This window comes from Oryctolagus cuniculus, chromosome 12 (genome assembly GCF_964237555.1).
Source record: "Oryctolagus cuniculus chromosome 12, mOryCun1.1, whole genome shotgun sequence".
In the NCBI taxonomy this organism is placed as follows: domain Eukaryota; kingdom Metazoa; phylum Chordata; class Mammalia; order Lagomorpha; family Leporidae; genus Oryctolagus; species Oryctolagus cuniculus.
This window is the reverse complement of record NC_091443.1, coordinates 112,581,069-112,606,525: the sequence shown is the minus strand read 5'-3', so window position 1 is coordinate 112,606,525 and position 25,457 is coordinate 112,581,069. Positions and strand designations below refer to the sequence as shown.

The 25,457-nt window shown below is 42.0% G+C and overlaps 1 long non-coding RNA gene across 5 annotated transcripts in view; it reads right to left on the bottom strand.

Moving 5' to 3' along the window:
* Positions 1-25,457, bottom strand: part of LOC103345356 (uncharacterized) — a 227,216-nt gene that overhangs the window by 35,617 nt on the left and 166,142 nt on the right. For all 5 annotated transcript variants that reach the window (XR_011381133.1, XR_011381135.1, XR_011381153.1 and 2 more), the window contains 2 exons: positions 16,053-16,567; positions 14,090-14,154 (listed from right to left, as the gene is read on the bottom strand). This is a non-coding gene — a long non-coding RNA (uncharacterized lncRNA). The remainder of the gene's footprint in view (positions 1-14,089; positions 14,155-16,052; positions 16,568-25,457) is intronic.

Sequence of the window (25,457 nt, the reverse complement as noted above, 5' to 3'; positions counted from 1 at the left end):
CTCATGGTCTTGGCTTTTTTCCACTGATTATGACATATTGACAATCTTCCCTTTTTGGCTAAACTTACACATTTTCACTGTTTGTGCAGGCAGCCATAAGTGATAACCCCTATTCACATCTCTGACTCTACCTGCCCAGGTATGCTCAGCTCAAGTGTCTCCCTGTCCAAGGAGTCCAGCTAGCACACCATCTCTGTGTCAACTTGCTCTTCCTTTAGAATCCGTACATTCAAGAGTCACTCAATCTCAAGTCCAACACACAGAGAGTCCAAAACCATGCTAACAACCAGGTTAGTACTAACCTGCAGACACTGCTCTCAACAGTCCTGTTTCAAACAGCCAAGGCTGAATCACAGGAAACTGCTGAATTTACAGCAACAAAGCCTCAGGTCCAGTTTCTCCCAGGGTATCTCGCAATGAAAGGACAGCTGAAATACCTTTTCTGTATTCCACTTTGTATTTTGCGCACAGTCTCTTCTGAAGGGAAAACATGTCCTTTCTCATCTGTTTCCTTCACAATAAACATAGGGGCCAGGTCTAAGATCAAAGTTCTTGTTTCTCTTCCAAGTGCACACAGCCATAGAACTTCTATCAAGAAGACTATCATGGGGCCGGCACTGTAGCGCAGTTGAGTTAGTGCCCTGGCCAGAAGCGCTGGCACCCCATATGGGTGCCAGTTCTAGTCCCGGCTGCTCCTCTTCCAATCCAGCTCTCTGCTATGGCCTGGGAAAGCAGAAGATAGCCCAATTTCTTGAGCCCCTGCACCCATGTGGGAGACCTGGAAGAAGCTCTTGGCTCCTGGCTTTGGATCAGTACAGCTCCGGCCGGAGTGGCCATCTGGGGAGTGAACCATCGGACGGAAGACCTTGCTCTCTCTCTGCCTCTCCTTCTCTCTCTGTGTATAACTCTGACTTCCAAATAAATAAATAAATAAATCTTTTTTTAAAAAAAGAAGACTATCACAAGGCTGCAGAATCCAGCAAGCAGGATAATATACAGGCAACAAGAAGTAGTTTCTTCAGCCACAGTGAAGCAGATGTCAGAGGAAGCTGTGGCCACTGCCATCTAAGGTTAGGCAGATGTGTACACAGGTACTGATACTGATACAATTCGTCATCAGGAATATCAAAATGCTACTGCTGTCTTTGATAGCAAAAGATGAGTGTACTTTTGATAGCAAAGATGATCTGTACTTCGGAACCCATTGCTTTCATTTCCTTCCTTCCTTCCTTCCTTCCTTCCTTCCTTCCTTCCTTCCTTCCTTCCTTCCTTTTGCAGAGTGGACAGTGAGAGAGAGAGAGAGAGACAGAGAGAAAGGTCTTCCTTTGCTGTTGGTTCACCCTTCAATGGCCACCGCGGCCGGCGCGCTGCAGTGATCCGATGGCAGGAGCCAGGTGCTTCTCCTGGTCTCCCATGGGGGCAGAGCCCAAGGACTTGGGCCATCCTCCACTGCACTCCCTTGCCACAGCAGAGAGCTGGCCTGGAAGAGGGGTAACCGGGACAGAATCCGGAGAACCTACCGGGACTAGAACCTGGTGTGCTGGCACCCCAAGGCGGAAGATTAGCCTAGTGAGCTGCAGCGCCGGCCTCTTTTTTTTTAAGATTTATTTGAAAGACAGAGTTACAGAGAGAGGTAGAAACACACAGAGAGAGGTCTTCCACCCACTGGTTCATTCCTCAAATGGCTGCAACCTCCAGAGCTGAACTGATCTGAAGCCAAGAGCCAGGAGCTTCTTCCAGGTCTCCCATGTGTGTACAAGGACACAGGACTTGGGCCATCTTCTCCTGCTTTTGCCGGCATATTACCAGGGAGCTGGATCAGAAGTGGAGCAGCTGGGACTCAAACTGGAGCCCAAATGGGAGGCCAGTGCTGCAGATGGGGGTTTTAACCCACTGTGCCATGGCACCAGCCCTTCCTTTTATTAAATATATATTTATTTGAAAGCCAGTTTGGGGGAGGGTTAAGAGGGAGGCAGGGAGGGAGGGGGAGAGGGAGAGGGAGAGAGAGAGAGAGAATCTTCTAGCCACTGGTTCATTCACCCAAAAGCCTGAAGCAGCCAAAGCTGGTCCGATCTGAAGCCAGGGCCAGGAGATTCTTCCAGGTCTCCCATGTGGGTAGCAGGGGCCCAGGGACTTTCACCATATTTCACTGCTTCCTAGGAGCACTAGTAGAGAGCTGGACTGGAAGTGGAGCAGCCAGGACTCAAACCAGTACCCATATGGAATCCTGGCACTACAGGCAATGGTTTTAACCGCTACGCCACAGCCCCAAGGACCCCACTGTTTTCTATTTCAAATTCTCCAAAGATAGTGAATGGGTAGAAAATCATCTTATCCACAATCCATTATAAAAGTATTCAAAACAATACTCCACAGAAAACATTTTATTGTCAGTGGAAGACAAAACACTCGCGTGTTCCCTTTCCAGGAAAATCTACACTGACTGTGAGTGTTCAGATCAGATCCATGTTCCACCAGCTCCACAGGTGATGTCAGGCTGTGAGCCAGAACTCCTGCTGGACAACACTAAATGGAGTCATTGGAGAAGCCAGATGTCACCTATGCTAACTGTTCATGTCTACTGAAAGAATGAAGATTGAATCTGATTTTGACTTCTCACTGCTATTTCCACATTGAGTATGACAGCTTATTCTTTCCTGTGTGGAGCTATCATGTTGCTTCTTTTCCTTATTATAGGAAATCAGAATAAAAGTTTGGTTCAGGATACTCAGATTATTGTAATGGCGCATAGTGCAATTTTGGAAATCTCAGCAGAAATGACCCATTTATTCAGTTGTTTTCTTAGTGAAATTACCAAGTTTAATTTGTGAATGGTAAATACAAATTAATACAAATAATAAGACACATAGATCTTCCTTAATGAGATGCAGTTAATAAACAGGGCTGATTACATTATTTACTATAAACATGTCCAAGTTATCACTATATTGCTATATACATTCTTCCATTTTACCATATGATTGCACTTTTGTCTTAAACCTTAAGGCACTCTTTCCTAAAATCAATTCTCTAAGGCTAATTTGGAAGTAAAACTGACTTTACACAACTGTCATTAGGATTACTTTGCTATAAAAGAAGTGGGAACATGTAGAGGATGCAGATTCAAGTGCCACTACTACAGAACCAAATGTGAAAGTAACTGCTAAAACAAATCCAAAGCTCTTGCCACTTTGAACAATCCAGTATAACATTTATCATAATTCTTGAAATATTATGGCAAGAAAAGTCTCCACAAGTGAAACTGCAGAACTGTTCAGAGATTCTAAAGCAATTTCATTATAAATTCATGGTACAATACACCCCTGCTTTTTCTAACCTCAAATGTAATTTAGCACTGCAAGTCATTCATGAAAAAAAAAGTATTTAAAAAGGCATAAAAGTCACTGATGTAAGAGTCAAGGGCACTCATCAAGTCACCACAAAGACAGAACCCGTCCAGCCAGGTCACAAGGCATTCCCTAGAATTCCAGTAGGTGTCACGGCTCCACTGAGGATTTGAGAGGTCTTTTGATCCACTTCAAAGTGGCCACCAGTTGAATTAACTGCTCTGTCAGAAATCTTAAAACAATTATTTCAGCCTAATCCCTCTTCCTATGGAGCAGCTCTGATGGCTCAGGCATGACTAAGAAACTTAAAGGTTTAAATAAATGTAGCCATTTATTCTTGAGAATCAAAGTGTTAATGCTCTTGGTGTAACTATACAATTAATATGTACAGAATGTAATGTTTGAACTGATGAGAAACTCAGTACCATACATACTTCTTTAAAAGGACCGAGAGTTGGAACAAAATACATTTTATTTTAAATACACCAGCCCTGGAAGGCCAAGCAAAGGCCAAGGAGTTGCACCCAGAACATTCAGCACCAACAGGAAAAGGCAGACCTTGGCTGGGCACACCCAGCTGCTAGCACACAAGCCCCCACCCCATTTTTATGATCTGAAGCATGACTGCCTGAATACCTGGTTCACTCAAATGCCTGCAAAGATCAAGGTCAGGTTGGGTGGAAGCTGGCAGCCAGGAACTGATTCCAGGTCTCCTATTTGGGAGGCAGGAAACAATTACTTGAGCAATTACCTGCAGCCTCCCAGGGTCTGCACTGACACAAAGCCTGAGTGAGGAGCCAGAGCCAGGAATACAATCCACTCCAACATGGGACACAGACATCTCAGAGTTACGGTAAATGCCTGCTCCAGCCATGTGTATTTTAAAGGAAACACTAGTTTTTCAAAGGAGCAAGAGGATGGTTACAGGGAATTTAATATGGTGAGCTTACAAATCTGCTACATTTCAGGATATAAAATCAATGCACAAAAATCAACAGTGTTGTATACACAGACAATGGTGCTGCTGAGAAAGAATTTCTAAGATCAATTGCATTCACAATAGCAACAAAAAATAAAATATCTTGGAATAAACTTAACCAAGGATGTCAAAGATCTCCATATGAGTATTACAAAACTTTAAAGAAAGAAATAGAGCATACAAAAAATGGAAAAATCTTCCATCAATATGGATTGGAAGAATCAATATCATCAAAATGTTCATTCTGAGCTGGCACCACAGCTCAATAGGCTAATCCTCTGCCTTGCACTGCCAGCACACCGGGTTCTAGTCTTGGTTTGGGTGCTGGATTCTGTCCCAGTTGCCCCTCTTCCAGGCCAGCTCTCTGCTATGGGCAGGGAGTGCAGTGGAGGATGGCCCAGTGCTTGGCCCTGCACCCCATGGGAGACCAGGAGAAGCACCTGGCTCCTGCCTTTGGATCAGTGCAGTGTGCTGGCCGCAGTGCACAGGCCGCTGCGGCCACTGGAGAGTGAACCAACGGCAAAGGATGACCTTTCTCTCTGTCTCTCTCTCTCTCACTGTCCACTCTGCCTATCAAAAAATAAATAAAAAAAGTCCATTCTCCCAAAGCAATTTACAGACTCAATGCAATACCAATCAAAATACCAAAGACATTCTTCTAAGATCTGGAAAAAATGATGCTGAAATTCATATGGAGGCACAGGAGACATCACATCGCGAAAGCAATCAAAACAAAAACAAAGCCGGAGGCATCACAATACCAGAATTCAAGACATACTACCAGGCAGTTATATTCATAACAGTCTAATACTGGTACAAAGGCAGATGGATAGACCAATGGAACAGAATAGAAACAACAGAAGTCATTCCAAACATTTACAACCAACTTATATTTGATCAAGGAGCTAAAACCAATTCATGGAGCAAGGACAGACTATTCAATAAATGGTGCTGGGAAAACTGGATTTTCACATGCCGCAGTATGAAGCAAGACCCCTACCTTACACCTTACACAAAAATCCATTCAACATGGATTAAAGATCTAAATCAATGACCTGACACGATCAAATTATTAGAGAACATTGGAGAAACTCTATTGGAGCAGGCAATGACTTCTTGGAAAAGACCCCGGGAGGCACAGGCAATCAAAGCCAAAATTAACAACTGGGATTGCATCAGTTTGAGATGTTTCTTTATGGCCAAAGGAACAATCAGCAAAGTAAAGAGGCAACTGACAGAAAGGGAGAAATTATTTACAAACAATGCAACTGATAAAGAGTTAATAACCAGAATCTTCAGAGAATAAGAAACTCCACAACATCAAAACAAACAACCCACTTAAGAGATGGGACAAAGACTTAAATAGACATTTTTCAAAAGAGGAAATCCAAATGGCTAACAGGCACATGAAAAAATGTTCAGGATCACTAGCTGACAGGGAAATGCAAATCAAAACCACAATGTGATTTCACTTCACCCTAGTTAGAATGGCTTTCATACAGAATTCAACAAACAACAGATGCTGGCAAGGATATGGGGGAAAAGGGACACTAATCCACTGTTGGTGGGAATGCAAACTGGTAAAGCCACTATGGAAGACAGTTTACAGATACCTCAGAAATCTGATTATAGTCCTACTATAGAACCCAGCTAACTCACTAATTAGAATTTACCCAAGGGAAATTAAATCGACAAATAAAAGAGCTGTCTGCACCTCCAAGTTTACTGCAGCTCAATACACAATAGCTAAGATATGGAATCAACCTAAATGCCTGTCAACAGAAGAATGGATAAAGAAATTATGGGATATATACTCAATGGGATAATACACAGCGGCAAAAAAATCCAGTCATTCATAACAAAATGGATGAGTCTGGAAAAAATCATGCTTAGTGAAATAAGCCAGTCCCAAAGGGGCAAATATAATATGTTCTCCCTGATCTGTGACAACTAACTGAGCACCTAAAAGGAAACCTGTAGAAGTGAAATTGACACTATGAAAAAGCAATAACTTGATCTGCTCTTGTTCTGACTGTTGTAGAACAGCTTATTATTTTACTATTTTTTACTATTTTCTTTACCTACTGAATACCATTGGTTGAACTCTTTACTTAACACTGAATTATTCATAGGTATTTAAATCCAATTGAAAATTAATCCCAATAAAAAATAAGAATGGGAATGAGAGAGGGAGGAAATGTACAGTTCAGTACACATTCCCATGGACTTACCCCTAAGATTAAAGCTACACACTTGCCATGGGACTCCAAATCCCATTAATATGGGTGGTAATAAAGTCATCTTATGAGATACAACTATCATTTTCACTACATAACTGATCATATAGACCGGAATAAGTGTCAAAGGAATCACATAAATAGTACCAAGTGTCTGCTAATAACAACAGATTGAATTAAAGAGGAGAGAATGATCCAACATGGGAAGCAGGCCACAAAGCACACTCATAGAATGACAAACGCCCTAAACAGCACTCTGGCCTCAGAATCAGTCTTTAAGCCTTTTAGATCTGGCTAAAGAGCCCATGATAGCATTTCAGGCATGGAAAGCCAAGACACTGTGGCAAAAAATGACCTGCATGAAGGATCTCTGTGAGTGAGATCCCAGTGGAAAGAAGGGACCATCAAAGAAGGAGGTATTTTTCTCTGAAGGGAAGAGAGAACTTCCACTTTGCATATGTCCCTTTCTAAATACTGACAGAGATTGTGGACTCAAAAGGCTTCCATAGCCTTGGCAGCTCATGACAAGAGCCTCAGGTAACCACAGACATCATAAATATGAGTGTCAATTGTTAAATCAATAACAGGAGTCACTGTGCAGCTGCACATCACGCAGGAACTCTGTCTTTAATGAGTTTTACTATGAGAATTAACAGTAAAACTTGTCTTCAAACAGTACTTTATACTTGGTGTGTCTGGGTGAGTGCAAACTGTTGAAATCTTTACTTAGTATATATAGTATATATATTTAAATATATATTTACTTCTGTATATATAGATACATATGTATATACAGATAATTAAGAATGAATCTTAATGAAGAATGGGATGGGAGAGGGAGTAGGAGGTGGTACGAGAGTAGGGGTGGAAGAGTCGTTATATTCCTAAAGCTGTACCTAAGAAACTGATATTTACTAAATAAAAACTTTCTTAACAACAAAAAGAACCTGCTACACTTGTTTTTTTTTTTTTCTTTTTTCGCTTTTGTTGGTGTACACACACAGGATTCGGCACAGTATTTCCTATCCATGCAAAGAGTTTTGCTTCCAAATCCTGTTTCTTTAACGTTAGGATTAACTTCAAACAATCACCATATTGATCTATCTGTCTTAGTTAACTTCATGATGTCAGAAGACAAGATTATTTCAAATGTCAACTGCTTTTGTGAAGATTCATTAGCTATTGGGAGAAAATAATTTCAAACTTCAGAAGTATTTATTGTGCAAGTAGAAAGGCTTATTAGTTTACTTTGTCTTTCAGTGACAGCAAACTCTTTCTCCCTTGGCCGACACCAATGAGCTCCTCACTCTCCCTACCACAGTGCTCTGTGCATTTCTATCTCCCTGCCAGCCTTTCTATTCCAGGGTTCACCAGGAGGCGGCTCTCACAAATCAAGGAAATTTTGAAGTTTCAGCCTATCTTCTATCTTTGCAAGACAGAGTAGCTAATGATATCATCTTCTACTTCATTCTTGTTTATCTCCATCTCCTACAGAAAAGGTCAGCCTATTAATATTCAGACTTCTTTTTATTATTTTATATCACGTTCTCTGCTTAGTCTTTCTTTGAATATATTTTTAAAACCCTTCCCCCCTCACTCCTTTCCTTCCCTTTTATGTTTTTATTTACACAGTGTCCCGGAACACACTTCAAACACAAATAGCTCCTATTACCTCTCTGGTCACTATAAACACATCTCCATTAGCAAATCATCCTGAGAAACCTGTTGTAAGAATATCAGTGATGCTTTTCACCGGGCTTTCACAGAGCATAAAGTGTACATTAAGTACATTCCTCACGTGGGAAACATTTTTTAGTGTGATTTTATCAAATAGCTTTCTCAGTATACCTCTAAGGAAATAATTTCTAATCTATGCTTCACTGAGTCTAAGGTTGAGTAAATTATTATTATTATTATTATTATCTCTTAACAGATCTATTTTCCTTCCATTTAAGATTTACTATAGGGCTAGTGCTGTGGTGCAGTGGGTTAAAACCCTGGCTAAAGCACTGGCATTCCATATGGGTACCGGTTCTAGTCCCAGCTGCTCCTCTTCCAATCCAGCTCTCATTATGGCCTGGGATAGCAGTAGAAGATGGCCCAAGCCCCCTTGATCCCATGCATCCACGTGGGAGACCCGGAAGTAGCTCCTGGCTCCTGGCTTCAGATCAGCACAGCTCTGGCCATTGTGACCATCTGGGGGAGTGAACCAGTAGATGGAAGACCTCTCTATCTCTACCTCTCTCTGTAACTCTTTCAAATAAATTTAAGAAAAAATTTTAATTTATTTATGTATTTGAGAGGCAGAGTTATAGACAGAGAGAAGGAGAGACAGAGAGAAGTTGTCCACACAGTGATTTACTCCTAAATGGTTGCAATGGCCTGGGCGGGGCCAATCTGAAGCCAGGAGCCAAGAGATTTTTTCAAGTCTTCCACACGGGTCCAGGGGCCTAGGCATTTGGGCCATCTTCCACTGCTGTCCCAGGCCATTAGCAGAGAGGTGCATCAGAAGTGGAGCAGCTGGTACTTGAACCAGTGTCCATACTAGATGTCGACACCACAGGCAGAGGTTTGACCTACTATACCACAGCACCAGCCCCAGACATCTTTCAAAGGATGAAATACAAATGGCCAATAAACACATGAAGAAAGGCTCAGGATCATCAGCCATCAGGGAAAACAAAAACCACAACAAGGTTCTACCTCACACCAGTTAGAATGGCTATCATCCAAAATTCAAAAACAATAAATGCTGACAAGGATGTGGGGGAAATGGTAGCATGATCCACTGTTGGTGGCAATGTGACCTAGGACAATCATCATGGAACACAGTATGGAGATTCTTCAGAATTCTGAAAATAGGTCTACCATATGACCCAGCTGTCCCACTCCTGGGAATTTTCCTGAATAAAATTCAAACAGCATAAAAAAGAGCTATCTGTACCTCCACGCACCGTGTTTATTATTCCCAATAGCTAATATATAGAATCAACCAGGATGTCCATCAAATGATGACTGTATGAAGATAATATGGTACCTATACACTAAGGAATACTACTCAGCCATAAAAAATGAAGTCGTGACTTCCAATAAAATGGATAAAACTGGAAACCATTGTGCTTAGTGAAATAAGCTATTACTCAAAAGACAAATTTCACGTTTTCCCTGATTTGTGGTAACATGTATACTGTTTATAGAAAACAATATATATCAGTAAAATTGACTTTTTGAGATTTCATTGTTTATAGTCATTGTCTAGTCTCTTGACTTACTGTGGTTTTTCTATTTACCACTAACTGAATTCTTTATTTATTGGAGGGAGTTTGTGATTATAAATAAACATTGAAACACGTTATTGTAAAAGTTAAAAGATAGAAGAAAAAAAGTGAGGGAAGGTGGGAAGTATCTTTATACTCTTAGAACTGTAAATATCAAGTACTTGTGATTTTTTCCTTTATATAAATTTTAAAAAGTGAAAATAAAAGATGCTAACCTAAGTCACCAGAGAGGAAATCAGTTCTTGTTTTCAGCCACTAAATTTAAACCTTGGATTGTCTGAATCCAGAATCTCATCTCTAAGATCTAGTGTTGCAATTTACTCTTTGATTTGGAAACATACACCTCTTACACACTAATTGGACTATGTGATACATACAACATAAGAGCAACTTTAGAAACTGTGGGAAAATGGAAGGAGAAGGTAACACATTTTATTGATTTATCTATTTGATAAGTCAGAAAGAGAAAGAGTGAGCTGTCACCTGCCAGTTTACTTCCCCAAGGATGTAACAGCCAGGGACAGACCACGTGGTGTCAGGAGCCAGTCACTCAGGGTCTCCCACATCAGTGGCATGAACTTAATCCTTTGAACTAACAGTGTTTCCTCTCAGGGTCTGAAGTGGCAGGAAGCTGGAGTCAGGACCCAGAAAGATGCACTGAGCATAAGCACTTTGAAATGGCTTGATAGCTTGGTATGCTTCAGGGTTGTTGATTAAACATGAGCCTGCATGTGGCTGGTAAGTTATTTTGCAAATGTCATGAAAATTTAACATCAAGTGACCTGAAGTAGATTACCCGTTATAATGTAGGTAGAATTAATTCCATCACTGGAAGTCTTAAGATCAATAACAGGACTTGCAGAGAAGAAGCAGTTCTGCCTCAAGCCTGTGGTACAGAAATCTTGTCTCAGTTCCTAGCTGGTCCACAGATCTCACCCTTGCTATCCTTCACAATCACGTAATCCAATCCCTAAAAAATAAATGCTTCTATATGTACTCATTTACCCTATGAATTCTGTATCTCTCAAGAACACGATATACTATATTAAGACAAAAACCCTTAAACATAGAAAGAGTTATATTCTGATTTCTCACTCACCATCCAGAACTATCAAACACTTGTGTTTGATGGTACTGTTATTTGGTGTTATTCACCCACTGCTTTCCTGACACATCCATGTGTGGACAAGTGACTTGCACATGTTTATAGAGAAAGGAGATCTCTGTGAGATGTCCAGCTAGCACAATGTGAATAGCTGTGGTGTACAAAGATCAAAGCAAAAGCTTGAAGCAACACTCCAAATCTGGGCCATACTACTTACTCCAATACACTGTCAAGAGCTAGCATACCTCATGGAAAGATGTTACTTTCTCCATGGGTTCTAAATGAGAAATGTCTGGTGCAGATGGGTGGGATGGGGCAGAATAGCAACACAACCACAGTCTACAGGGCAAGTTAGGGATTTTGTCTTTATATTGTAAGAAGCAATTGAAATTTGGAATAATTATGACAAAAGGCTGGAAACTGAATAAATTTGTACCAGAGTGGGATGCTAGCTTCACCAGCACCACCACTACTACCAATGTGATGGAGGCTTTGGAGCCAGAAACAGCACAGAAACTTACTAGAGATTGGAAAACTGATAAATCAAATAAGGAAGTGGCAAATAAAGCATGTGAAGCAACAGAAGTTTAGTCCAGCAGCTAGATAATTCACATTCCACATCAGAGTACCGAGGTACATTTCCTGGCTCCAGCTCCTGACTCCAGCTTACTATTTTTTTTTGACAGGCAGAGTGGACAGTGAGAGAGAGAGACAGAGAGAAAGGTCCTCCTTTTTGCCATTGGTTCACCCTCCAATGGCCACTGCAGACAGCATGCTGCAGCCGGCACACCGCACTGATCCGAAGGCAGGAGCCAGGTGCTTCTCCTGGTCTCCCATTGGGTGCAGGGCCCAAGCACTTGGGCCATGCTCCACTACACTCCCTGGCCACAGCCGAGAGCTGGCCTGAAAGAGGGGCAACCGGGACAGAATCCGGTGCCCCGACTGGGACTAGAAACCCGGTGTGCCGGACGATTAGCCTATTGAGCCATGGCACCGGCCCTCCAGCTTACTATTAAAAAGGACCTGGGAGGAAGCAGTGATGGCTCAAGGAATCTGATTCCTTCCACCCACATCGGAGACCTCGACTGAGTTCCTTTCTGCTGGCTTCAAATCTGGTGCAGTTTCCATTATGCGTATTTGACAAATAAATCAACAGTTGAGAACTATGCGTGTGTGTGGGGGGGGGATGTCTATACACCCTGTAAGCATGTGCCACTAAAACATAAAACTTTTGGAAAAATTCATGTAAAAACTAGGATGCTTCATGAAAAGACTTCAAAATAAAAGCTGTGCTTTGTATTAACAGGATCTGATAAAATACTGTTAGGAAAAAAATACAATGAGAAACAGGGGACTATTTCCAAGAAAGAATAAAAATGAAAGGAGAGAAGCCTGGAAATCCTGTATTGGCAAATTAGAAACTTGTAGCAATGCCCATCTCTTACAGGTAGAGAAGTGTTTCAAAGTCCAGTTCACACACTGACCCAAGGTAAAGACCAAGTCACAGGTGTGGCTGTCACACTGTTTAAGACCTATGAAATAAGACTGCACCCAATGAACCCTTTCAGTGGAAAAAAGGACTTGGAGAAGGACATCTACATGCAAGCACACACACACACACACATGCACACACACACACACACACTGGAAGAGACTATGAATGCAGTTCCACAGAAGCCCAGGAAGCTCAAAGCAGTTGAGTTAAAATCTAGAGAAAAGGGCAAGGTTCAAAGACGTGAGGCTGTAGCTATCAGCAAATGGATAGAACTGAAATAAAATGCATTTCAAACCAAAACCACCCCAGCCTGAGCTAAGGAACTGTCCCTCCTCAGAGCGGAATCTTCCAGAGACAGAAAACAGGCAGAGTTGCTCAGCCCTACTCTGCTACCAGACAAGAAGGGCACATCCTCCAGGACTCTTTCAAATGTGGATGCCAGCAATGCATTAAAGGAAACAACTAACAGAGTAACTAACAAAGAGAGAGATCCTCCATCTCTGGCTCATTCCACAAATGGCCACAATGGTCTAGCCTATGCTGATCCAAAGCCAGGAGTTTCTTCCAGGTCTCCCACATGCGTTCATAGGCCCAAGCACCCAGGCCACCCTCCACTGTGTTCCTAGGCCATCGGCAAGGAGCTAGATGAGAAGAGCAGCAGCTGATACTCGAACGACCACCAGTGCCCATATGGGATGCCGGCATCACTGGAGGAGGCTTAACCTACTACACTACAGGGGCAGCTCCTATTTTATTTAAATATTACAATGGTATGCATGTCATTTTTGTACTTTTCCAGTATTTCATGTATTTCAAAGACATACTCCTATGCTATCAAGAAATTTATGTGTAACTTGCAGCATTGAGAGGATCATTACTATCATGCTCCAAGAGGTCTAATGTGTAGAAGAAGAGAAGGTTAGGGATATCACCCAGATTATTACGATTACTATGGCTATGATTACCAAACTATCATGGTGTCAGCCCACACATTATCTCCAGCAAGGACACCAGAGCATGTGCTGACAAACTGTCTATGCCCTGAGTGACAAGCCAATGAGACAAAAACAAACTATACATGCTGTATTGCCAATAGATTTGGAAATCTGGAGGGATATAAACAAACTATAATGAAGAGAAACAAGTATTTTTTTAAAAGGCATATGGCATATGGCATGGCTGGCCCTGTGGCATAGTGGGTAAAGCTGCCATCTGCAGTACTGGCATCCCATATGGACACCTGTTGAAGCCCAGGCTGCTCCACTTCCAATCCAGCTCTCTGAGATGGCCTGGGAAAGCAGTAGAAAATGACCCAAGTCCTTGGACCCCTGCAACTGTGTGGGAGACCTGGAGGAAGCTCCTGGCTCCTGGTTTAAATTGGTGCAACTCCGGCTGATGCTGCCAATTGGGGGTGAACCAGTGGATGGAAGATCTCTCTCTCTCTCTCTCTCTCTCTCTCTCTCTCTCTCTGCCTCTCTTTCTCTCTGTGTGTAACTCTGACTTTGAAAAATATAAATAAATTTATATTTTTAAAAAATCATATGGCACAATTACTTTTAAGTATTAATTACTTTCACATGAATTTACCTAATATAAAACCACATTTAATGTAAATATTATCATGTCCATAGGTGAAATAATTCCTTACCTGTGCAGCACTAAGAAGGTGTGCTAATACAGTGCAATTACTTCTTGGTGATGTCTCTCAGCATCCTAGAAATGTGGACAGATTAGAAAATCAGCGTTGGTATGTCCAAACAAACAGAGGCCTCTCTCCATACCTGGAACTCTATGCTGACGGAAATAGGACACTCTCACCCTGACAGGGCTGTCTTACTTGAGACACAAACTGCATCTTTATCTTCCAGAAAACTGAGGTATGAATACTGACAATATATACAATATAATTCTATTTATTTAATGAAACTCATCTCAGTATACCCCTTACAAAAGAAATACCAAGTTAAGAATTAATTTCACATAAATTCTAAAGTTTAAGAACAAACTTAGTTTCCTGTTATAAAAAATTTTACCATTCATTTGAGAGGCAGAGAGGCAAAGAGACACAGAGACAACCCCCATCCACTAGCTCACTCCACAAATGCCCAAAACTCTTTCTGCTGGCCTGGACCCAAGTCTTTAAGCCAACACCTGCAGCCTCCCCAGAGTGAGTGCTAGCAGAAAGCTGGAATTGAGAGCACAGCCAGCAGTCAAACACCAGTACTACCATGTGGAACGTGCGCATCTTAACCACGAGGGCAAAAGGCCCACTTCAGTCTTCTTAAGTAATGCAGTCCTGTGTCCCTTAACAAGAGGGAACATTCTCAGAAATGGGTCACTAGGCAGTTGTGTCACCCTGTGAGCATCACAGAGTGATTCACACACACAGATGGATATGAGGTCCCTGGGCAGCACCACATGAGTGATCATTTACATGGGACTTGCACGATCCTGGCTAATTCCCCTTTACTTTTCTGAGGCTCTGTGTCCTTACTGGTGAAAGCTGAAAAATCTTTCAGCATTAAGAAAATCAAACCCAGTGACACATGTATGCCTAGCACCTAGCATGTGTTCAATAAATGGAACTAGAAGGTAATGTCAATAATTAGCAATTAAAATTATATACTTCTACACTCAGAACCAACTTCCCAACAAGCATTTAAACACTAGATAACACGGCATGATGTGCCAGAGTGAGGACCTGACCTCTCTGAGGAGGGCTGGGGCTGGGCTGTTTCACTCAACAGCCTACCTGGCAGGTAGAAGCTTTAATAACTGCTTGTCAGATTCATAAAACAATAACCTTCACACCTCATCTTCCTACTACAAAGCTACTGTAAATACTAGTCTCAAAACACATTGAGTACCTGTTCTGTAAATTATACGCAAGATAAGAAGAAGAAGCTACACACCCTGCTCTAAAAGATCAACCGCACAATTCAAAAATGTAATGCCTGTTGCAAATGGATGGCAAAGAAAAAAAAAGAAAGAAAAGAGAAAGAAACTCAAGTGCTTTGGAAGAAGAACTGTGTGTGCACTTAGGCTATGTTGCTCAGTGACAGCAACAGGTGACAGGATAAGACATTACAGAATGTAGGATTCAACTCAGTGAGAAGGGCAGGACGTGATGGGTGAGGAGATAAGTCCACAGAACTATATGGCGACACAATGATGATGAGTTGGAGGCTCGGTCTGTGGGGACAAGTGAGAGCCAAGGTCAAGTCTAGGATGCTCCCCAGGGTCATGGGTTCCTTGCAGCCCAGAAACATCTTTCTGGTCCTCCCCTGCATCCCCAATCCTTACATATCATAAACCACTGGATCACCTATGAGACAAGTGAACGTGAGTCTTATCTTCCTACAACTGTCGGCTGCACCAACTGCAGCAAAAGACAGAAAAGTGCTTTTGATTTTGTGTTATCCTACTGTTATAGCATTCAGAATTTCTTGCACAGCAGCAGTTTAACTACACACGTGGTGGTGATTGGTGCCTTTGTTAAAACTGTTATGAGCCTGTCTGTGGGATCCCCTTAAATAACCCATTCTCCTTCTACTCTGGGAGGCATGTTCTGGGGCTTCTAACCAGAGCCATGCAGGCTGTTTGGCACCTACCTTACCATCTTTGGCTTCAAGTGTTTTAGCAGATTCTTGAATTCTTCTCTGCAGCTGTTGTTCCTTCTGATCCTTGATCTCCTGCTCCAGGTTGAAATGTAGAAATTCCTTCTCTTCTTTTGTGGGCAGCTCTTTCTTTTTGGCATGCAAAACCTCCTCACAGACTTCCTCATACTTTCTATTCAGATTGGCCAGTCTTTCATTTAGGTTAGAAATCTGTGCCTCCAAATCACTTTTCATTGCCTTGTGTTTAGACAAATCAACTACCTCTTTGGTTTCCAACTGTTTTAATGCCTGCTGAGTCCTCTGAACCTCGGACTGGAGTTTGGAGACGTCTTCAGTTCTACGCTGGCTCTCCTCTTCCTTTTCTCTCAGACGAGCCCGGATGAGTCCAACCTCCTTCTCCAAAGTTCCCTTCACCTGCAAGTGCTCGGCCAGGGCCACAGAAGAGTTCTTCTGATTCTCCCTTCACCTGGTCAGAATATTTTGAAAGTTCTGTTCATTGAAGTCTACTTCTGGCAGAACAAAGAAGGAAAACAGCTGTTACCTCAGGGCTCTATTTTCTTTCTTTCCCCATTCAAACCATCTACACATAACACACAAATATCAACTGTAGCAAAACACATTTACTTACTCTGTCTTTGTCTTTTGGCATATAATGTGCTCAGAACACCTGAAAGCCAACAGAACTCTTAAATAAAAACCAGGACTTCAATTTTAAACGTACAATAATTTCATAGAATTACATATTTAATTTTAACGAGTAATAAGAGATATGAATTCTTAATTCTCTCACTGTAAATTCTATTATGTTCTTTCAGTTATACAAATAGCAACCAAATGAACCGAGCTGGTAGGATACTTCAAGAAAACACGGGGCAACTCAGAAAAAAGAGAGAAGTTCCCTCTCTCAATCAGGATAGACTAGTATTTAGTACACATCTGAGTACACCACGTGATTGATGTCTTGTCCGCTCTACTAAAGAGTGACCAAAAAATGGTTTATAACTAAACATCTTGGTAAAAGTGTTCAACTACAAGAATGTGCAATCAGAAAAGATTAGATTTCCCTTTTTTTATTCTCCCCATATGACCTTTACGGGTACTGACTCTAATGCAGGCTATCTGCTATGAATACATCTTAATAATAGGCAGACCTTAGGGTTATTGACTTTAATCTGAACTAACTTCATTCAGATCAAGAACATGGACATCATGAAATAATTTCCCAGACATGGTTTGTTTCTACACTATCTATGAACTTATCAATCACCATTAGGCTAGACTACTATAATTTACCAAGAAATAGCTAACACGGTTTCATGACTTCTATATCTGTTTTGTTTTTTTTGACAGGCAGAGTGGACAGTGAGAGAGAGAGAGAGAGAGAAAGGTCCTCCCTTTGCCGCTGGTTCAACCTCCAATGGCCGCCGCGGCCGGCACGCTGCGGCCGGTGCTTCACGCTGATCTGATGGCAGGAGCCAGGTGCCTATCCCAGTCTCCCATGGTGTGCAGGTCCCAAGGACCTGGGCCATCCTCCACTGCACTCCCGGGCCACAGCAGAGAGCTGGCCTGGAAGAGGGGCAACCGGGACAGAATCCAGCACGCCTACCGGGACTAGAACCCGGTGTGCCATTGCCGCAAGGCGGAGGATTATCGTATTGAGCCACAGCACCAGCCTCCATATCTGTTTTAATACAATCAAATATCTCTCTAATTACACACTGGTCAGAGAATAACTATTCTCTCAATTCACAATTTTCCATCTTAAAGAGATTTTAGGCATCATACTGGCTAAGTCACCCTACATACAAATGAAGGTATGATTGAAAATAAAGCCAAAATAATTATCTTTTATACAAACTATTGGAAGGCACCAAAAATGCAAACCTTGAATCTAATGGAAAGCAAAAAGAAGCGGATAAAAAGGGAAGAAAATTAAGTCACACTCTCTGGAAAGCTTTCTTAATTTTCACATGAATTTCCAAAACACTGAAAAGGCCAAAACATTTTTTTATTATTTGTACTTGGCTCCCTATTTATTTGGATATATATGAAGCATTAATGGGTCACTGTTCAGGAACAGAGGAAAATACACTGTGAAGCAAAAACCATTTTTTATAATTATTTATCCCTGGCTTCCCTTTTATATGGGCAAATATGAAGCAATAATAGATCACTGCTGGGGAATGGAGGCTAACTATCAAAGACAACAACATTGCAATTCTGTTCACTTACTTAAAATCACTATAATCATAAACACCCTGGAGGGCACCAGAAACAGCACCACTTTTCTTCAAAACAAGAAGGTAAGACCCACTTTGATAATGTAATCTTACTCATATACTTAATTCTAGATTCAATGCTGCTGCTTCTTTTTATAAAGAAACAAGTATTTTCTTTCAAATTTTTAAAAATTACAAATTTACCAATATTACCAGTAATTCAGTCATATTCACTTTAACTTGTTTAAGAATCAGGGGGAGGGGGAGGGGGAGGGGGAGGGGGAGGGGGAGAGGGAGAGGGAGAGGGAGAGGGAGAGTCTATCTTCCATCTGCTGTTGAGAGAGAGAGAGAGTGTCTGTGTGTCTATCTTCCATCTGCTTGTTCACTCCCAAAAATGACCACCACAGCTGGGGTAGGCCAGGTCAAACCCAGGAGCTTCCTCTGGGTCTCCCACGTAGGTACAGGGACACAAGCATTAGGGCCATCTTCTGCTGATTTCCTAGGCACACTAGCAGGGAGCTGGATTGGAAGGGAGCAGCTGGGACTCCATACTATCTCCATTGCCTTGTAGGGTCTGCAGTGGCAGGAAGCTGCAGTGAGGAGCCAGAGCCAGGCATTGAACTCAGACACTCTGATACGAGACTCGAGTGTCATAATTGGCATCTTAATCACCAAGACAAATGGAAGACATTACTAATGCTTATTAATCTAACAAATACGTGGATTCAGACAATGAAACACTGACACTTAAGGTCTAATGAGTAAACTTAAGGAGTGGACCACTCCTTAAGAACCACAGGCACCTCTTCTGTGAGCACCATTTATGGGTAGACAGACATTTTCTATAAAAGACTAACCAGTAAGCATTGTAGGTTTTGCAGACCATATGGTCTTTAAAAACACTCCACTCTGCCACTATATAGTGAAAACTGCCATAGACCCTATGTAATGAATAAACATCATTTTGTCCCATTAACTTTTTTTTTTACAAAAATAGGCATTAGTCCATAGTTTGCCAACCAGTTTAGGGGTTTAATTATCTTCAGCCAAAATTACCTTGTTTAATAGCTTTGATCAAGATAACCTATAGTTGACTTACCCTAAGTTCTCCTAGGCAGTATTTTATACTCATATTCCACTATCCTTACAACAGTATTAGGTATGGAGCTAATTAAATTTTGTGTCAACTTGGCTTCCCAGTGGTGCCACGATGTTGATTAAACATGATCCTTGATGCTATCAGGAATGTATTTTATAGCTGTGATGAGCATCCAATCAGTTGACCTGAGGTAACAGAAATGCACTCTGCAAGGTAGTAGGGCACATTCCACCACTGGAAGCTCTAAGAATAAAAACCAAGGAGTCTCAAAGTAGAAGGGATTATGCAACAAGATTGTACCATAGAAATCCTGCCTGAGTACCCAGGCAGCTCTACAAATCATGTTTATATCTACATCCATAATTACATTTATCCTATGAGTTCTATTTTTCTGGGATCTGATAGATATAGTAAATTAAGACAGCATGCCTTGGGGCAGGTGCTGTGGTGTAGGACGTAAAGCTGCAGTGCTGGCATCCCATATGAGTGCCAGTTCAAGTCCTAGCTGCTCCGCTTTTGATTGAGCTCTCTGCCATGGCCTGGGAAAGCAGTAGAAGAGGGCCCAAGTCCTTAGGCACCTGCATGGGAGACCAGAAGAAGCTCTGGCTCCAGGCTTCAGATCCACCCAGCTCCAGCCATTGGAGTTGGTGGAAGATTTCTCTCTTTCTCTCTCTCTCTCCCCCCGGTGTGTGTGTGTGTGTGTGTGTGTGTGTAACTCTGCCTTTCAAATAAATAAATAAATAAATTTTTTAAAAAAAGAAAGGGGCTGGCCTGAAGCACTGCCATGCCATATGGGTACTGGTTTGAGACCCAGCAGCTCCACTTCTGATCCAGCTCTCTGCTATGGCCTGGAAAAGCAGTAGAAGATGCCCCAAGTCCATAGGGCCCTGCACCCACATGGGAGACCCGGAAGAAGCTCCTGGCTCCTGGGTGCTGGTTCGAGACCCAGCTGCTCCACTTCTGATCCAGCAATCTGCTATGGCCTGGGGAAGCATAGAAGATGGCCCAAGTTCCTGGGACCCTGAACCCACGTGAGAGACCTGGAAGAAGCTCTTGGCTCCTTGCTTCAGATTGGTTGCAGCCAACTGGTGAGTGAAACATCAGGTGGAAGACCCCTTCCTCCCTTCCTCTGTCTCTCTCTCGCTCTCTGCCCCTCCTCTCACTCTGTAACTCTGACTTTCAAATAAATAAATAAATCTTAAAAAAAAAAAAACCAGGAAGCTGCTGGCTCCTGGCTTTGGATCAGCGCAGTTCCGGCCATTGTGGAAGATGGCAGAACAGTGAGGGCAAGCACCGATAGTCCGGGAAAAGATAGTTTAATAAAAGTGGAGTTACAGTAGCCTCAGGAAAAGGATCAGGAAAAAATTGCAGAGGAAATTCTTCTGGATCTAGTGAATGTGACACGGAGGACCTTCGGGGAGAGCAAGGTCGCCGACCGTGTGGAAGCCGAGCCTCTGGAGCTGCGGGAGCCGCGGGAGCCGAGCCGCAGTCTACGTGCTAGCGCTGGAAGGGGAGGTGGTACCAAAACCTCTCGCTAACCCAAGACATTGGCAGGGAAAGGCAGAAAAAGCCTGCAGAGAACAAGGCCTGAAGCCCCACTGGGGAAAGCTCACCAGGCTGACTGGAGGAGAGAAAAAATCGATTAAATAAGGGGAACCGGCATGGACATTAGCCTCTCTCTCCACTCACCTTACAAAGCCGAACAAGACAAAGGGCAGGCGCCATTTTACATATGTAAAGTGGCGTGCACCATTTTGCTTATGCAAAGTGGGTGCCCCTCATTAACCAAGCAGAAAAACCTGACTCTGGTGGGGAGAAATAACAGGAGGTTAACACCTGATGAAAGTGCGGAGCTAACCAACTGAGACTGTGAAAAACTGAGGGGGGGCAAGAGAACTCACTGAGTACACAAACTCGGTAACCCAGCCAACCTGGTGTGAGACTGGGGAGAAAATTGAGACCACACTGAGGGCTGCATGAACTCTTTGTGTGGTCCCAGCGGTAAGCAGACGAATACACATAGGGCCAGATTTCATACATCAACTACCCTCAATTACACTCAGCCGTGTAGAATTACTTCTGAACTGAGTCAAAAAAAAAGAAAGAAAGAGAGAGAGAGAGAGAGAGAGAGAACAATCTGGGTGAATCACCTTTGGCACACCCTTAACCCTGAAGAACCAAACAGAGCTCTCTGGCCACACCCATCCCAGCCTCTGAGGATCCATCAAAAGCAGACAGTCCACTTAATCTAGAAACAAAGTATAACGAGAAAAAACACCACACCGAAGAAACCAAAAAATATCTCCAATATGCCAAACAACAAATGCAAAAACCGAGGTAACAAGGCCAAGGAAGACACTATGATGCCCCAAATGAAATAGACACCCCAATTCAAGATTATGAAGATGATGAGATAGAAGAAATGCAAGAAGCGGATCTCAAAAAATTGATAAGAACATTAAGAAGTTCTCAAAAACAAAATTCTTGAACTACAGAATAAAGAAGATAGAAAATCTCTCTCGTGAAAATGAAATATTAAGGAGGAATCAAAATGAAATCAGGAGGAGGCAAGATGGCGGAATAGGAAGGGAGCACACTGATAGTCCGGGGAGAGACAGCTTAATAAAAGTGGAGATACTGCAGGTTCAAGGAAGAGTAGGGGAGGAAACAGCAAAAGAAACTCTTCCAGAATACATGATTCACAGTGGACCTGTGTGGAGAGTGTGGGAGCCCACAGTTTGGGACACCAGCGGCAGACTCAACACACCAGCGCTGGAACGCGAGGTGAGCCAAACCTCAATAGCCCGAGACACCAGCAGGCAAGCGGAAACAGGAGACTAGAGGGAATGACCCCCGTGGGGGGGAAGCTCACCAGGCTAACTGGAAGAGAGAGAGAGAGAAAAAAAAAGGTGACTGGTACGGACACGGGTTTCTCTGTCTCCGCTCACCTCCCAAGGGCAAGCAAGACAAAGAGCAGGTGCCATCTTGGACATACGTCAGAAGCAGGGCGACCTCAGGTCTGCACCGGCCCTGCGCCTAGCAGAAAAAACCTGACTCTGGGCGGGGCGAATTAACAGGAGATTAGGACCTAGTAAATTTGTGGTGCTACTGAACTGAGATTGTGAAAAAAGAGACGGTGGGGGAGAGAACTCACGGAATTCACGTGAGCACTCTCCAGAGATGCTACAATTCCGTAACTTTGGCAACCCAGGGGGAGACTGAAGGAGAATTTGAACCCACTCTGAGGGCAGAACAGATTCCCTGTGTGGTCCTTGGGAAAGAGCTTCCGATCTCTGGCTCCTGTGGGTATATCATTTGCCTGCTAACTACCTCCAACTTCGTTCAGCTGTGCGGAATTATTTCCCTTTTGAATCAAAAAAAGAAAGAAAGAGAGAGAGAGAGAGATCTATCACACCTAACCTGGGAGTGTCACCTTTGGCACACCAAACAGAACTTGCAGGCCACACCCATCTCAAGCCTCTAAGGCTCCATCAAAAACAGACAGTCCACTTAATCTAGAGTCATAGTATAACAAGAAAAAGCACCACAGTGAAGAAACCAAATATCTCCAATATGCCAAAAAAAAAGCAAAATTCGAGATAATAAAAACAAGGTAATCACCATGACGCCCCCAAATGAAAAAGACACCCCAATTCAAGATTATGAAGATGACGAGATAGAAGAAATGCAAGAAGCAGATCTCAAAAAATTCATAAGAACATTAAGAAATTCTCAAAAACAAATTCTTGAACTACAGAAATCCTTAATGTACAAGATAGAAAATCTATCTCATGAAAATAAAATATTAAGGAGGAATCAAAATGAAACGAAACAACTAGTACAACAGGAAACTGTGATAGTGAAGAGAAATCAAAATGAAATGAAGAGCTCAATAGGTCAAATAACAAACACATTAGAGAGCCTTACAAACAGAATGGGTGAAGCAGAAGAGAGAATATCAGACTTAGAAGACAGAGAACAGGAAAGGATATAGTCAGACCAAAGAAAAGAAGAGGAAATTAGAAATCTAAAACATATTGTGAGGAATCTTCAGGATACTATTAAAAAACCCAACATTCGCGTTCTAGGAGTTCCTGAAGGCATGGAGAGGAAGAAAGGATTAGAAGGCCTTGTTAGTGAGATATTAGCAGAAAATTTCCCAGGTTTGGAGAAGGACAGAGAAATCCTAGTACAGGAAGCTTACAGAACCCCTAATAAACACGACCAAAAGAGATCCTCACCACGACACGTTGTAATTAAACTCTCCACAGTGAAACATAAAGAAAAGATCCTAAAATGTGCAAGAGAGAAACGTCAGATTACTCTCAGAGGATCTCCAATCAGACTCACAGCTGACTTCTCATCAGAAACTCTACAAGCTAGGAGGGAATGGTACTGAGAGAAAAAACTGCCAGACCAGAATATTATATCCTGCAAAGCTCTCATTTGTGAATGAAGGTGAAATAAAGACCTTTCACAGCAAACAGAAATTGAAAGAATTTGTCACCACTCATCCAGCCCAGCAAAAGATGCTTAAAGATGTGTTACACACAGAAACACAGAAACACGGTCATCATTATGAAAGAAGGTAAACGAAGGAAACCTCAGAGCAAAAGATCACAGGGAATTCAAAGCATATATTAGAAAATATCTTCGTCAAATGGCAGGGCAAAGTTACTACTAATCATTAGTCACATTGAACGTTAATGGCCTGAACTGTCCAGTTAAAAGACACCGATTTGCTGACTGGGTTAAGGAACAAAACCCATCTATTTGCTGCTTACAAGAAACACATCTTTCCAACAAAGATCCATACAGACTGAAAGTGAAAGGCTGGAAAAAGATATGCCATGCCAACAGAAATGAAAAAAGAGCGGGCGTAGCCATCTTAATATTGGACAACATAAACTTTAATGCAAAAACTGTTAAGAGAGACAAAGAGGGACACTATATAATGATTAAGGGATCCATACAACAAGAAGATATAACAATTATCAATGTATATGCACCTAACTACAGGGAACCGGTTTATCTAAAAGATTTGTTAGGGGACTTAAAGGGAGACTTAGACCCCAAAACAATAGTAGTGGGGGACTTCAATACTCCACTTTCAGAAATAGACAGATCAACAGGACAGAAGATCAAAAAGGATATAGTAGATTTACATGACACTATAGCCCAAATGGATCTAACAGATATATACAGAACTTTCAACCCTACAGCTAAAGATTTTACATTCTTCTCAGCAGTACATGGAACCTTCTCTAGGATTGACCACATACTAGGCCATAAATCAAGTCTCAGCAAATTCAAAAGAATTAGAATCATACCATGCAGCTTCTCAGACCATAAAGGAATGAAGTTGGAAATTAGCAACTCAGGAATCCCTAGAGCATACGCAAACACATGGAGATTGAACAACATGCTCCTGAATGAACAATGGGTCATAGAAGAAATTAAAAGAGAAATCAAAAACTTTCTGGAAGTAAATGAGGATAACAGCACAACATATCAAAACTTATGGGACGCAGCAATAGCAGTGTTAAGAGGAAAGTTTATATCAATAGGTGCCTATCAAGAAACTGGAATGGCACCAAACAGATGAGCTTTCAATTCACCTCAAGGATCTAGAAAACCTACAGCAAACCAGACCCAAATCTAGTAGGAGAAGAGAAATAATTAAAATCAGAGAAGAAATCAACAGGATTGAATCCAAAAAACATTACAAAAAATCAGCCAAGTGAAGAGCTGGTTTTTTAAATGTAAACAAAATTGAAACACCATTGGCCCAACTAAGTAAAAAAGGAAAAGACCCAAATCAATAAAATCAGAGATGAAAAAGGAAATGTAACAAAAGACACCACAGAAATAAAAAGAATCATCAGAAATTAGTACAAGGACTTGTATGCCAGAAAACAGGGAAACCTATCAGAAATGGATAGATTCCTAGACACATGCAAACTACCTAAATTGAACCAGGAGGACATCGAAAACCTAAACAGACCCATAACTGAGACAGAAATTGAAACAGTAATAAAGGCCCTCCCAACAAAGAAAAGCCCAGGACCAGATGGATTCACT